The following is a 12,034-nucleotide window of genomic DNA, read 5'->3' as shown; positions in this document are numbered from 1 at the left end:
ATAAATAAAAAGAAAGTTGCTAAGAATAAAAGGTACTAAACATGACCAACACAAATGAATGCCATATATTCTATTACATTGAAAAGCATTAGAGAAAAATATTTTTTATTTATTTTTTAAGATCTCATTTATTTAAAAATTTAAAAAATAAAAAATAATTAAAAAATTTAAAACTTTAAGTTGTTTTTATTTTTAAGGTCTGTTATTTATTCCCGTGAGAGACTGAGAGTGACAGAGATAGCAAGAAAGAACACAAACAGGGAGGAGAGGGGGAAACATACCCTCCTTGAGCAGGGAGCCCAAAAAAAGGACTACATTCTAGGACCCTGGGATCATGACCTGAGCTGAAGGCAGATGCTTAACCGACTGAGTCATCCAGGTTCCTCCAAAAATATATTTTTTAAATCACAACATGTGGAAACAGTTATGGTACATAATTCTTTTCTCACTGATTTTTATCACATAATGGAAATCTTTTAACATAAACTTGCCATGATTACTGAGAAATGGTATATAATGACTCTACAATGATGCATGTATGTATATTATGGGCAAGAAATGCTAAGGTATTAATAAAATTAAATTAAAGAGATTAGAGTTTATAGTAAAAATATAATGATAAAACACTAGGACATTAGCTTTTACTTAGAGATGTCTTTTTTTTCTTTGTTTTAGACTACAATGACTATTTTACTTCTCTCTCTTTTTTTTTTTTTAAGATTTTATTTATTTATTTGACAGAGAGAGATCACAAGTAGATGGAGAGGCAGGCAGAGAGAGAGATAGAGGAAAGCAGGCTCCCTGCTGAGCAGAGAGCCCGATGTGGGACTCGATCCCAGGACCCTGAGATCATGACCTGAGCTGAAGGCAGTGGCTTAACCCACTGAGCCACCCAGGCGCCCCCTCTCTTTTTTTTTTAAAGATTTATTTAGTCATTTGACAGACAGAAATCACAAGTAGGCAGAGAGGCAGGCAGAGAGAGAGGAGGAAGCAGGCTCCCCGCTGAGCAGAGGGCCTGATGCGGGGCTCGATTCCAGGACCCTGGGATCATGACCAAAGGCAGAGGCTTTAACCCACTGAGCCACCCAGGCACCCCTATTTTACTTCTCTTAATGAATTTAGTTTCTACTGAAGTGTTTCAAGCTGGTTTAAAAATACACATTACACCTTTTCTTACTTCCTGTGACATCCCTTATCTGTCCAGAGGTAGAATTAACAAGACTTCATGGATGGTATAAGATGAGAGGTGAAAGAGGAATCCAAGATATTTTCCAGATTTCCTTTTTGGGAAACTGGGTAGATGACACTTCTTTTCATAGAAATGGGAAAGAAAAAGGTAAGTTTGTGGGAAAATATTATGAGTTCAGTTTTAATGTGTTAGAACTCGAGAAGTTACTGTGCTATCAAATAGATATGCTGATATGATTCTCAACAATGAGATCTTAAGAGGACATATTGATTTGAGTGTCACTAGATATAAATAATCTCTGAAGCTACAAGAGTAGATGAGTTCAAGCATGAAGACTGTGGACTGTAAAGAGGGAAACAAAAGAACTTATTGAGTGAATATTAACTCTTGAAAGGCATATCTAGGAAAAGGGAGGACTTACAGCAAAGAAAAGGTGTAATGAGAACTTGCAGATGGGTAAGGAAGAAAGGGAGTTGCCATAGGAAGTCTACCCAATTAGAGAAATTCCAATTAAGAAAATCTTGAGGGACGCCTGGGTGGCTCAGTTGGTTAAGCAGCTGCCTTTGGCTCAGGTCATGATCCCAGCGTCCTGGAATCGAGTCTTACATCGGGCTCCTTGCTCCGCAGGGAGCCTGCTTCTCCCTCTGACTCTGTCTGCCTCCCTGCCTGTGCTCACTCTCTCTCTCTCTCTCTGACAAATAAATAAATAAAATCTTTAAAAAAAAAAAAAGAAAAGAAAATCTTGAAAGTTTGAGAAGTGGGTTCCTATGTTATAAACACTGCATCAGGTTTATGCAGAGACAAATCACCCGCCTTGTTAAGATCCACACCTCACCTCATTTTGACACTTGGATTCTATGATTCGTGACTTTTTTACCCGCAATTTTAAATACAAAGTTGTTTAAAACTTCACCTGTGTTCTGGGAAGGTAGCAAATTAACTTTCTCTTTTTTCCCACTTTTCTCTCAACATCTAACAACTCAGACGCCTTTATGAAGTGGTTGACTGATCAGAACACAGAACAAGAAAAATTCAGTCCAAAACAAAACAGCAAAACTGGGGACGCCTGGGTGGCTCAGTCGTTAATCATCTGCCTTCAGCTTAGGTCATGATCTCAGGGTCCTGAGATCGAGCCCCACATGGGAGCTCTGCACAGCAGGAAGCCTGCTTCTCTCTCTCCCATTCCTCTGGCTTGTGTTCCCTTCTCACTGTCGGTCTCTCTCTGTCAACTAAAAAAAAAAATCTTTTTTTAAAAAAGAAAGAAAGAAAGAAAACACCAAAACTGATTGCTGTGCTTTGTTTAATTTTCTTTATATCAGGTCATAAAGAGATACTAGAGCACAAGGATAGAGAGCCTAATGCCAGGTAACAGTGAGCTGTTTTTGTGTTTTAGAGAAGCTAGATTACATGTACTATGATTGTTGGGGTAAAATTTGATCCCCAAAATATCCTTGAATTTAAAGGAGTTGTCTATCAAGTGGGAATCCTGTGAAGGAAGCAACAATTAATAAATCATTAGGGATTTACTGAGTTGTGGCAGGCAAGCCTCATTTTATTTCTTATTTTTTATGAGAGTTCTCAAACCAGTACATTAAAGAAATGATGTAGATACATTCCATCTATATTTCAGCATGGTACTTGACATGAGATTTTCAAATAAGAGGTAGAGAATTGGTTCCTGGATAACAGAACATTTCAATGGATTCCTTAACTGGTTCAGCAGTGTTAGGCTTTTAAATTAGAACAGGCTCAAATAAATGAAATCAACAATTATGAAGGCTTTTATATTAAAGAGTTAATGAAAACTAGCTAGTCTGGTAAATCCTGAATCTGTCATTGAATATCTCACCACTTCCCTGCCTGGCTTCAGATTTGAATGGAGGCTTGACTCCAGAAATAGGGGGGGAGCACTTGATTTATTCTCAACAACCAAAGGAAGTTACCTGGTATATTGCAAAAAACAACTCCTATGGGGTTTTTGGCTCACACATGCAGAAACAATATGGGTTAAATGATTTTCACTCTAACCATTTAATCTCCCCCTCATATCTTCATAATATATCTGGCTGCTCAACACTAAGGACTCTATTGAGAGAAAAAAAAAAAGTGGCAAGCATATGCATGACTAAAGAATTCTATCATACAGTGACAATAATGGTGTGACTCTATTTCTCGCAAGGTATCAACTGGACAAGGTATCTTTGGAGGTATTCTGTATGACATGAGGTATCCTTTCTTCCTATTTATTTGGCTCTTTGATTCTCTGTCATAGCCCCTCTGAATTATTTCACTCCTTGACCTTTCCAGAAGAGAAATACTTAGATAAGATCATTGGCTATAACTCTATGCCACTTCAAACCTTTGATCCAGACAATCCTATCTACAGCATCCCCATGCATACACACATTTGTGTCCATAAATATATAAACACATTCACCGACTTGGCAGTATACACAATTTCTATCCAATCTAATGCTTAAAATGAGGTTTGTTAGAGCCTTTGAGTACCCTATACAGCTTCTGAGAGTATTCGGAAATAGAAGAAAGCAGAGGATTTCTAGAACGACGGTTCCCAAAGCTCCACTAGAATATATTTAAAGACCATATACACAGAGAGTATATATATATTCTCACCTATTTTAAAATTTCTTTTGTGAGCATTTCATATTTTTACTATTATTTGACGATCTAATAATGATAGTGATGAATGAATGTAATTTATTAATAATGTCCATATACCATACTATAGATTTAACATTTTTAACTAATGGACTTGACTGTTCCATCAAAAATTTGAAGATTATAGCTCCAAAGCATGTGAGGCCATGAGAAATACTTTAAAAACTATAGGTTAGAAAAATTGGAAAATTTCAAAGTAATTAATTGTGACCTAAATATAACACCTAAATCCAAATCTAAGTATAACATATAAAACATAATATGATATTTTAAGGCATGAATGTGTGTGTTTAAGACAGAGAAAGAAAAAGCTTAACTGGTTAGTTGAGGGAAGAGTTGTTCAAAAACATGAAACCAGGATACATTAATGTCACTTATATAGAGTAAAATAATAATAAATTGAAACCAAAAAAGCATTTATTTGGTTTTATGGAATAAACTACATAAGAATTATTTAAATTTAAAATTGAATTTCAACCTCCAAAAGAAATATTCTGTATTACCAAAATTGACAGAGTTTATTAGCCTTTTAAATTTTGTTTAGAATTTATTATCTTTTACTTGACTGCAGGCTCAGACTTACTCATGGATGCTCATTCAACTAACGTTTATAAGCCATGGTATCAATTAATAAAATGTCTTTTTAAAAATTATCTATAGGGGCACCTGAGTGGCTCAGTCAGTTAAGCATCTGTCTTTGGCTCGGGTTACGATCTCTAGTCCTGGAATCCAGCCCTGTGCTGGGATTGCTGATCAGTGGGGAATCTGTTTCTCCTTCTCCCTCTGCCCCTCCCCCCACCTCCCCCTAGCTTGTACTTGTTCAGACTCTCTCTCTTCTTCTTCTTGAAGAAAGAAATATAACATTTAAGAAAATAAAACATAAATAAAGGGGGAGGAGTCAAGATGGCGGAGAAGTAGCAGGCTGAGACTACCTCAGCTAGCAGGGGATCAGCTAGAGAGCTTATCTAAAGATTGCAACACCTGCAAATCCATCGGCAGATCGAAGAGAAGAAGAACAGCAATTCTAGAAACAGAAAAACAACCACTTTCTGAAAGGTAGGACTGGCGGAGAAGTGAATCCAAAGCGACGAGAAGATAGACCGCGGGGGGAGGGGCCGGCTCCCGGCAATCGGCGGAGCACAAAATCAGGACTTTTAAAAGTCTGCTCTGCTGAGGGACATCGCTCCGGAGGCTAAACCGGGGCGAAGCCCACACGGGGTCGGCGTGACCTCAGGTCTCGTGGGGTCACAGAAGGATCGGGGGGGTGTCTGAGTGTCGCAGAGCTTGCGGATATTGGAACGGGAAAGCCGGCTGCAGAGACAGAGCCGACAGTAAGTTCGCAGCTCGGAGTTGCCTTGAACCGGTCGCAGGCTCAGTGACCTCGGAGCGCGGCCGGAGGTTAGGCAGACGGGAGTTACTAGGAGCTGTTCGCTGAGGGCGCACAGGGGAGCGGGGCCCCGGGCTCTCGGCTCCTCCGGGCCGGAGACCAGGAGGCCGCCATTTGTGTTCCCGTCCTCCGGAACTCTACGGAAAGCGCTCAGGGAACAAAAGCTCCTGAAAGCAAAGCCAAGCAGATCACTCAGCCTGGCCCCTGGTAAGGGCGGTGTAATTCCGCCTGGGGCAAAGACACTTGAGAATCACTACAACAGGCCCCTCCCCCAGAAGATCAACAAGAAATCCAGGCAAGACCAAGTTCACCTACCAAGGAGTGCAGTTTCAATACCAAGGAGAGAGCAGCAGAATTCCAGAGGAGGAGAAAACAAACCACAGAACTCATGGCTTTCTGCCTGTGATTTTTTAGTCTTGCAGTTAATTTAATTTTTTTCTTTTTCATTTTTTTTTCACTTCTTCTGCTAAAAATTTTTATAACTTTTACCCTTTTCTTTTTTAACGTTTTTTAACTAGATTATCTAATATATATATATTTTTCTTTTTTATACTTTTCTTTATTCATTTTCTTTTTTTTAATTCTTTTTTTTTCTTTTTTTTCTTTCTTTCTTTTTGAACCTCTTTTTATCCCCAAATCAGAAGAGATCCTAATCTCTTCAATCTTTTTTTTTCTTAATTCTTTTTTAAATTCTTGATTGAATTTTTAATTCAATCTCTTTTTTTTTAATTCTTTTTTTATTTTTTTTCTTTCTTTCTTTTTGAACCTCTTTTTATCCCCAAATCAGAAGAGATCCCAATCAGAAGAGATTGGGAGATCCCAATCAAAGGAGATCCCAATCAGAGGAGATCCCTCACCCAATCGTGAGGGAGGAGAAATCCCCCCTCACGATTTGGGATCTCTTCTGATTTGGTTAAAGCATATTTTCCTGGGATTGTTGCCACCCTTTTAGTATTTTACTTGCTCCTTCACATACTCTTAGCTGGACAAAATGACAAGGCGGAAAAATTCACAACAAAAAAAAGAACAAGAGGCAGTACCAAAGGCTAGGGACCTAATCAATACAGACATTGGTAATATGTCAGATCTAGAGTTCAAAATGACAGTTCTCAAGGTTATAGCCGGGCTTGAAAAAGGCATGGAAGATATTAGAGAAACCCTCTCCAGAGATATAAAAGCCCTTTCTGGAGAAATAAAAGAACTAAAATCCAACCAAGTTGAAATCAAAAAAGCTATTAATGAAGTTCAATCAAAAATGGAGGCTCTCACTGCTAGGATAAATGAGGCAGAAGAAAGAATTAGCGATATAGAAGACCAAATGACAGAGAATAAAGAAGCTGAGCAAAAGAGGGACAAACAGCTACTGGACCATGAGGAGAGAATTCGAGAGATAAGTGACACCATCAGACGAAACAACATTAGAATAATTGGGATTCCAGAAGAAGAAGAAAGAGAGAGGGGAGCAGAAGGTATACTGGAGAGAATTATTGGGGAGAATTTCCCCAATATGGCAAAGGGAACGAGCATCAAAATTCAGGAGGTTCAGAGAACGCCCCTCAAAATCAATAAGAATAGGCCCACACCCCGTCACCTAATAGTAAAATTTACAAGCCTTAGTGACAAAGAGAAAATCCTGAAAGCAGCCCGGGAAAAGAAGTCTGTAACATACAATGGTAAAAGTATTAGATTGGCAGCTGACTTATCCACAGAGACCTGGCAGGCCAGAAAGAGCTGGCATGACATTTTCAGAGCACTAAACGAGAAAAACATGCAGCCAAGAATACTATATCCAGCTAGGCTATCATTGAAAATAGAAGGAGAGATTAAAAGCTTCCAGGACAAACAAAAACTGAAAGAATTTGCAAACACCAAACCAGCTCTACAGGAAATACTGAAAGGGGTCCTCTAAGCAAAGAGAGAGCCTACAAGTGGTAGATCAGAAAGGAACAGAGACAATATACAGTAACAGTCACCTTACAGGCAATACAATGGCACTAAAATCATATCTCTCAATAGTTACCCTGAATGTTAATGGGCTAAATGCCCCAATCAAAAGACACAGGGTATCAGAATGGATAAAAAAACAAAACCCATCTATATGTTGCCTCCAAGAAACCCATTTTAAACCCGAAGACACCTCCAGACTTAAAGTGAGGGGGTGGAAAAGAATTTACCATGCTAATGGACATCAGAAAAAAGCAGGAGTGGCAATCCTTATATCAGATCACTTAGATTTTAAGACAAAGACTATAATAAGAGATGAGGAAGGACACTATATCATACTCAAAGGGTCTGTCCAACAAGAAGATCTAACAATTTTAAATATCTATGCCCCCAATGTGGGAGCAGCCAACTATATAAACCAATTAATAACAAAATCAAAGAAACACATCAACAATAATACAATAATAGTAGGGGACTTTAACACTCCCCTCACTGAAATGGACAGATCATCCAAGCAAAAGATCAACAGGGAAATAAAGGCCTTAAATGATACACTGGATGAGATGGACATCACAGATATATTCAGAACATTTCATCCCAAAGCAACAGAATACACATTCTTCTCTAGTGCACATGGAACATTCTCCAGAATAGATCACATCCTCGGTCCTAAATCAGGACTCAACCGGTATCAAAAGATTGGGATCATTCCCTGCATATTTTCAGACCACAATGCTCTGAAGCTAGAACTCAACCACAAGAGGAAGTCTGGAAAGAACACAAATACATGGAGACTAAACAGCATCATTCTAAAGAATGAATGGGTCAACCGGGAAATTAAAGAAGAATTGAAAAAAATCATGGAAACAAATGATAATGAAAATACAACAGTTCAAAATCTGTGGGACACAACAAAGGCAGTCCTGAGGGGAAAATATATAGCGGTACAAGCTTTTCTCAAGAAACAAGAAAGGTCTCAGGTACACAACCTAACCCTACACCTAAAGGAGCTGGAGAAAGAACAAGAAAGAAACCCTAAGCCCAGCAGGAGAAGAGAAATCATAAAGATCAGAGCAGAAATCAATGAAATAGAAACAAAAAAAACAATAGAACAAATCAACCAAACTAGGAGCTGGTTCTTTGAAAGAATTAATAAAATTGATAAACCCTTGGCCAGACTTATCAAAAAGAAAAGAGAAAGGACCCAAATAAATAAAATCATGAATGAAAGAGGAGAGATCACAACTAACACCAAAGAAATACAAACTATTATAAGAACATACTATGAGCAACTCTACGCCAACAAATTTGACAATCTGGAAGAAATGGATGCATTCCTAGAAACATATAAACTACCAAAATTGAACCAGGAAGAAATAGAAAGCCTGAACAGACCCATAACCAGTAAGGAGATTGAAACAGTCATTAAAAATCTACAAACAAACAAAAGCCCAGGGCCAGATGGCTTCCCGGGGGAATTCTACCAAACATTTAAAGAAGAACTAATTCCTATTCTCCTGAAACTGTTCCAAAAAATAGAAATGGAAGGAAAACTCCCAAACTCATTTTATGAGGCCAGCATCACCTTGATCCCAAAACCAGACAAGGATCCCATCAAAAAAGAGAGCTATAGACCAATATCCTTGATGAACGCAGATGCAAAAATTCTCACCAAAGTACTAGCCAATAGGATTCAACAGTACATTAAAAGGATTATTCACCACGACCAAGTGGGATTTATCCCAGGGCTGCAAGGATGGTTCAACATCCGCAAATCAGTCAATGTGATACAACACATCAATAAAAGAAAGAACAAGAACCATATGATACTCTCAATAGATGCTGAAAAAGCATTTGACAAAGTACAGCATCCCTTCCTGATCAAAACCCTTCAAAGTGTAGGGATAGAGGGCACATACCTCAATATCATCAAAGCCATCTATGAAAAACCCACTGCAAATATCATTCTCAATGGAGAAAAAATGAAAGCTTTTCCACTGAGGTCAGGAACACGGCAGGGATGTCCATTATCACCACTGCTATTCAACATAGTACTAGAAGTCCTAGCCTCAGCAATCAGACAACAAAAGGAAATTAAAGGCATCCAAATCGGCAAAGAAGAAGTCAAATTATCACTCTTCGCAGATGATATGATACTCTATGTGGAAAACCCAAAAGACTCCACTCCAAAACTGCTAGAACTTATACAGGAATTCAGTAAAGTGTCAGGATATAAGATCAATGCACAGAAATCAGTTGCGTTTCTCTACACCAACAACAAGACAGAAGAAAGAGAAATTAAGGAGTCAATCCCATTTACAATTGCACCCCAAACCAAAAGATACCTAGGAATAAACCTAACCAAAGAGGCTAAGAATCTATACTCAGAAAACTATAAAGTACTCATGAAAGAAATTGAGGAAGACACAAAGAAATGGAAAAATGTTCCATGCTCCTGGATTGGAAGAATAAATATTGTGAAAATGTCTATGCTACCTAAAGCAATCTACACATTTAATGCAATTCCTATCAAAGTACCATCCATCTTTTTCAAAGAAATGGAACAAATAATTTTAAAATTTATATGGAACCAGAAAAGACCTCGAATAGCCAAAGGGATATTGAAAAAGAAAGCCAAAGTTGGTGGCATCACAATTCCAGACTTCAAGCTTTATTACAAAGCTGTCATCATCAAGACAGCATGGTACTGGCACAAAAACAGACACATAGACCAATGGAACAGAATAGAGAGCCCAGAAATAGACCCTCAACTCTATGGTCAACTAATCTTCGACAAAGCAGGAAAGAATGTCCAATGGAAAAAAGACAGCCTCTTCAATAAATGGTGTTGGGAAAATTGGACAGCCACGTGCAGAAAAATGAAATTGGACCATTTCCTTACACCACACACAAAAATAGATTCAAAATGGATTAAGGACCTCAATGTGAGAAAGGAATCCATCAAAATCCTTGAGGAGAACACAGGCAGCAACCTCTTCGACCTCAGCCGCAGCAACATCTTCCTAGGAACATCGCCAAAGGCAAGGGAAGCAAGGGCAAAAATGAATTTTTGGGACTTCATCAAAATCAAAAGCTTTTGCACAGCAAAGGAAACAGTTAACAAAACCAAAAGACAACTGACAGAATGGGAGAAGATATTTGCAAATGACATATCAGATAAAGGACTAGTGTCCAAAATCTATAAAGAACTTAACAAACTCAACACCCAAAGAACAAATAATCCAATCAAGAAATGGGCAGAGGACATGAACAGACGTTTCTGCCAAGAAGACATCCAGATGGCCAACAGACACATGAAAAAGTGCTCCATATCACTCGGCATCAGGGAAATACAAATCAAAACCACAATGAGATATCACCTCACACCAGTCAGAATGGCTAAAATCAACAAGTCAGGAAATGACAGATGCTGGCGAGGATGCGGAGAAAGGGGAACCCTCCTACACTGTTGGTGGGAATGCAAGCTGGTGCAACCCCTCTGGAAAACAGCATGGAGGTTCCTCAAAATGTTGAAAATAGAACTGCCCTATGACCCAGCAATTGCACTACTGGGAATTTACCCTAAAGATACAAACGTAGTGATCCAAAGGGGCACGTGCACCCGAATGTTTATAGCAGCAATGTCCACAATAGCCAAACTATGGAAAGAACCTAGATGTCCATCAACAGATGAATGGATCAAGAAGAGGTGGTATATATACACAATGGAATACTATGCAGCCATCAAAAGAAACGAAATCTTGCCATTTGCGACAACATGGATGGAACTAGAGCGTATCATGCTTAGCGAAATAAGTCAAGCGGAGAAAGACAACTATCATATGATCTCCCTGATATGAGGGAGTGGTGATGCAACATGGGGGCTTAAGTGGGTAGGAGAAGAATCCATGAAACAAGATGGGATAGGGAGGGAGACAAACCATAAGTGACTCTTAATCTCACGAAACAGACTGTGGGTTGCTGGGGGGAGGGGGGTTGGGAGAAGGGGGGTAGGGTTATGGACATTGGGGAGGGTATGTGCTTTTGGGTAAATTGGAAGGGGAGGTGAACCATGAGAGACTATGGACTCTGAAAAACAATCTGAGGGGTTTGAAGTGGTTGGGGGGTGGGAGGTTGGGGTACCAGGTGGTGGGTATTATAGAGGGCACAGCTTGCATGGAGCACTGGGTGTGGTGAAAAAATAATGAATACTGTTTTTCTGAAAATAAATAAATTGGAAAAAAAAAAACGTAGGAGAACACTATTTTTTTTTACAAAGTTGACTTATACATGGATCTTTTCTTTTCATATAAATTTTAGAAACATTATTTAGCTTTTTTAATCCAACTAGTTCTATAACTGGAAATGTATTGAATTTATAGATTAATCCAAGAATATTGGCATCCTGATGATAATAACTTATATAAGAGTACGAAATGATTCACCATATATTTGGATTTTATCTACATATCCATTGATATATTTTTAGACTTTTACATAATATCTAGCATCTTTTTTGCTAATTACTATATTTTGTTTTTGTTTCTGGCTTTTGTAGGTGGTATCTTGGATTTTAAAATAGTCTAGTTGGTTGTTGCTAGTATAGAGAAAAGCCTTTGATCTTTTTAAGTTAATCTTGTATGTGAAAACTTCACTGACCTTTGTTTTTAGTTATAATGGTTTAATTCTGTTGGTTTTTCTTTGTACATGATCATGTTATCTGCTTATGACAGTTTTGGATTTTCCAATTATTTCAACTTTGATTTATTGTTTGCATTTATTCTTTTCCTAAAAAGCATATTAAAACATCTGCTTTAATTCAAAAAAATAAATAA

General features: G+C 38.2%; 1 protein-coding gene across 35 annotated transcripts in view; it reads right to left on the bottom strand.

Moving 5' to 3' along the window:
• PTPRD (protein tyrosine phosphatase receptor type D) overlaps positions 1-12,034 on the bottom strand; it is a 2,250,073-nt gene that overhangs the window by 1,649,872 nt on the left and 588,167 nt on the right. The gene's annotated exons all lie outside the window — the stretch shown is intronic.

The sequence above is a fragment of the Neovison vison genome, chromosome 9, assembly GCF_020171115.1.
Source record: "Neovison vison isolate M4711 chromosome 9, ASM_NN_V1, whole genome shotgun sequence".
NCBI lineage: Eukaryota > Metazoa > Chordata > Mammalia > Carnivora > Mustelidae > Neogale > Neogale vison.
Note: the sequence above shows the minus strand (reverse complement) of the source record. Positions and strands in the feature narration are given on the sequence as shown.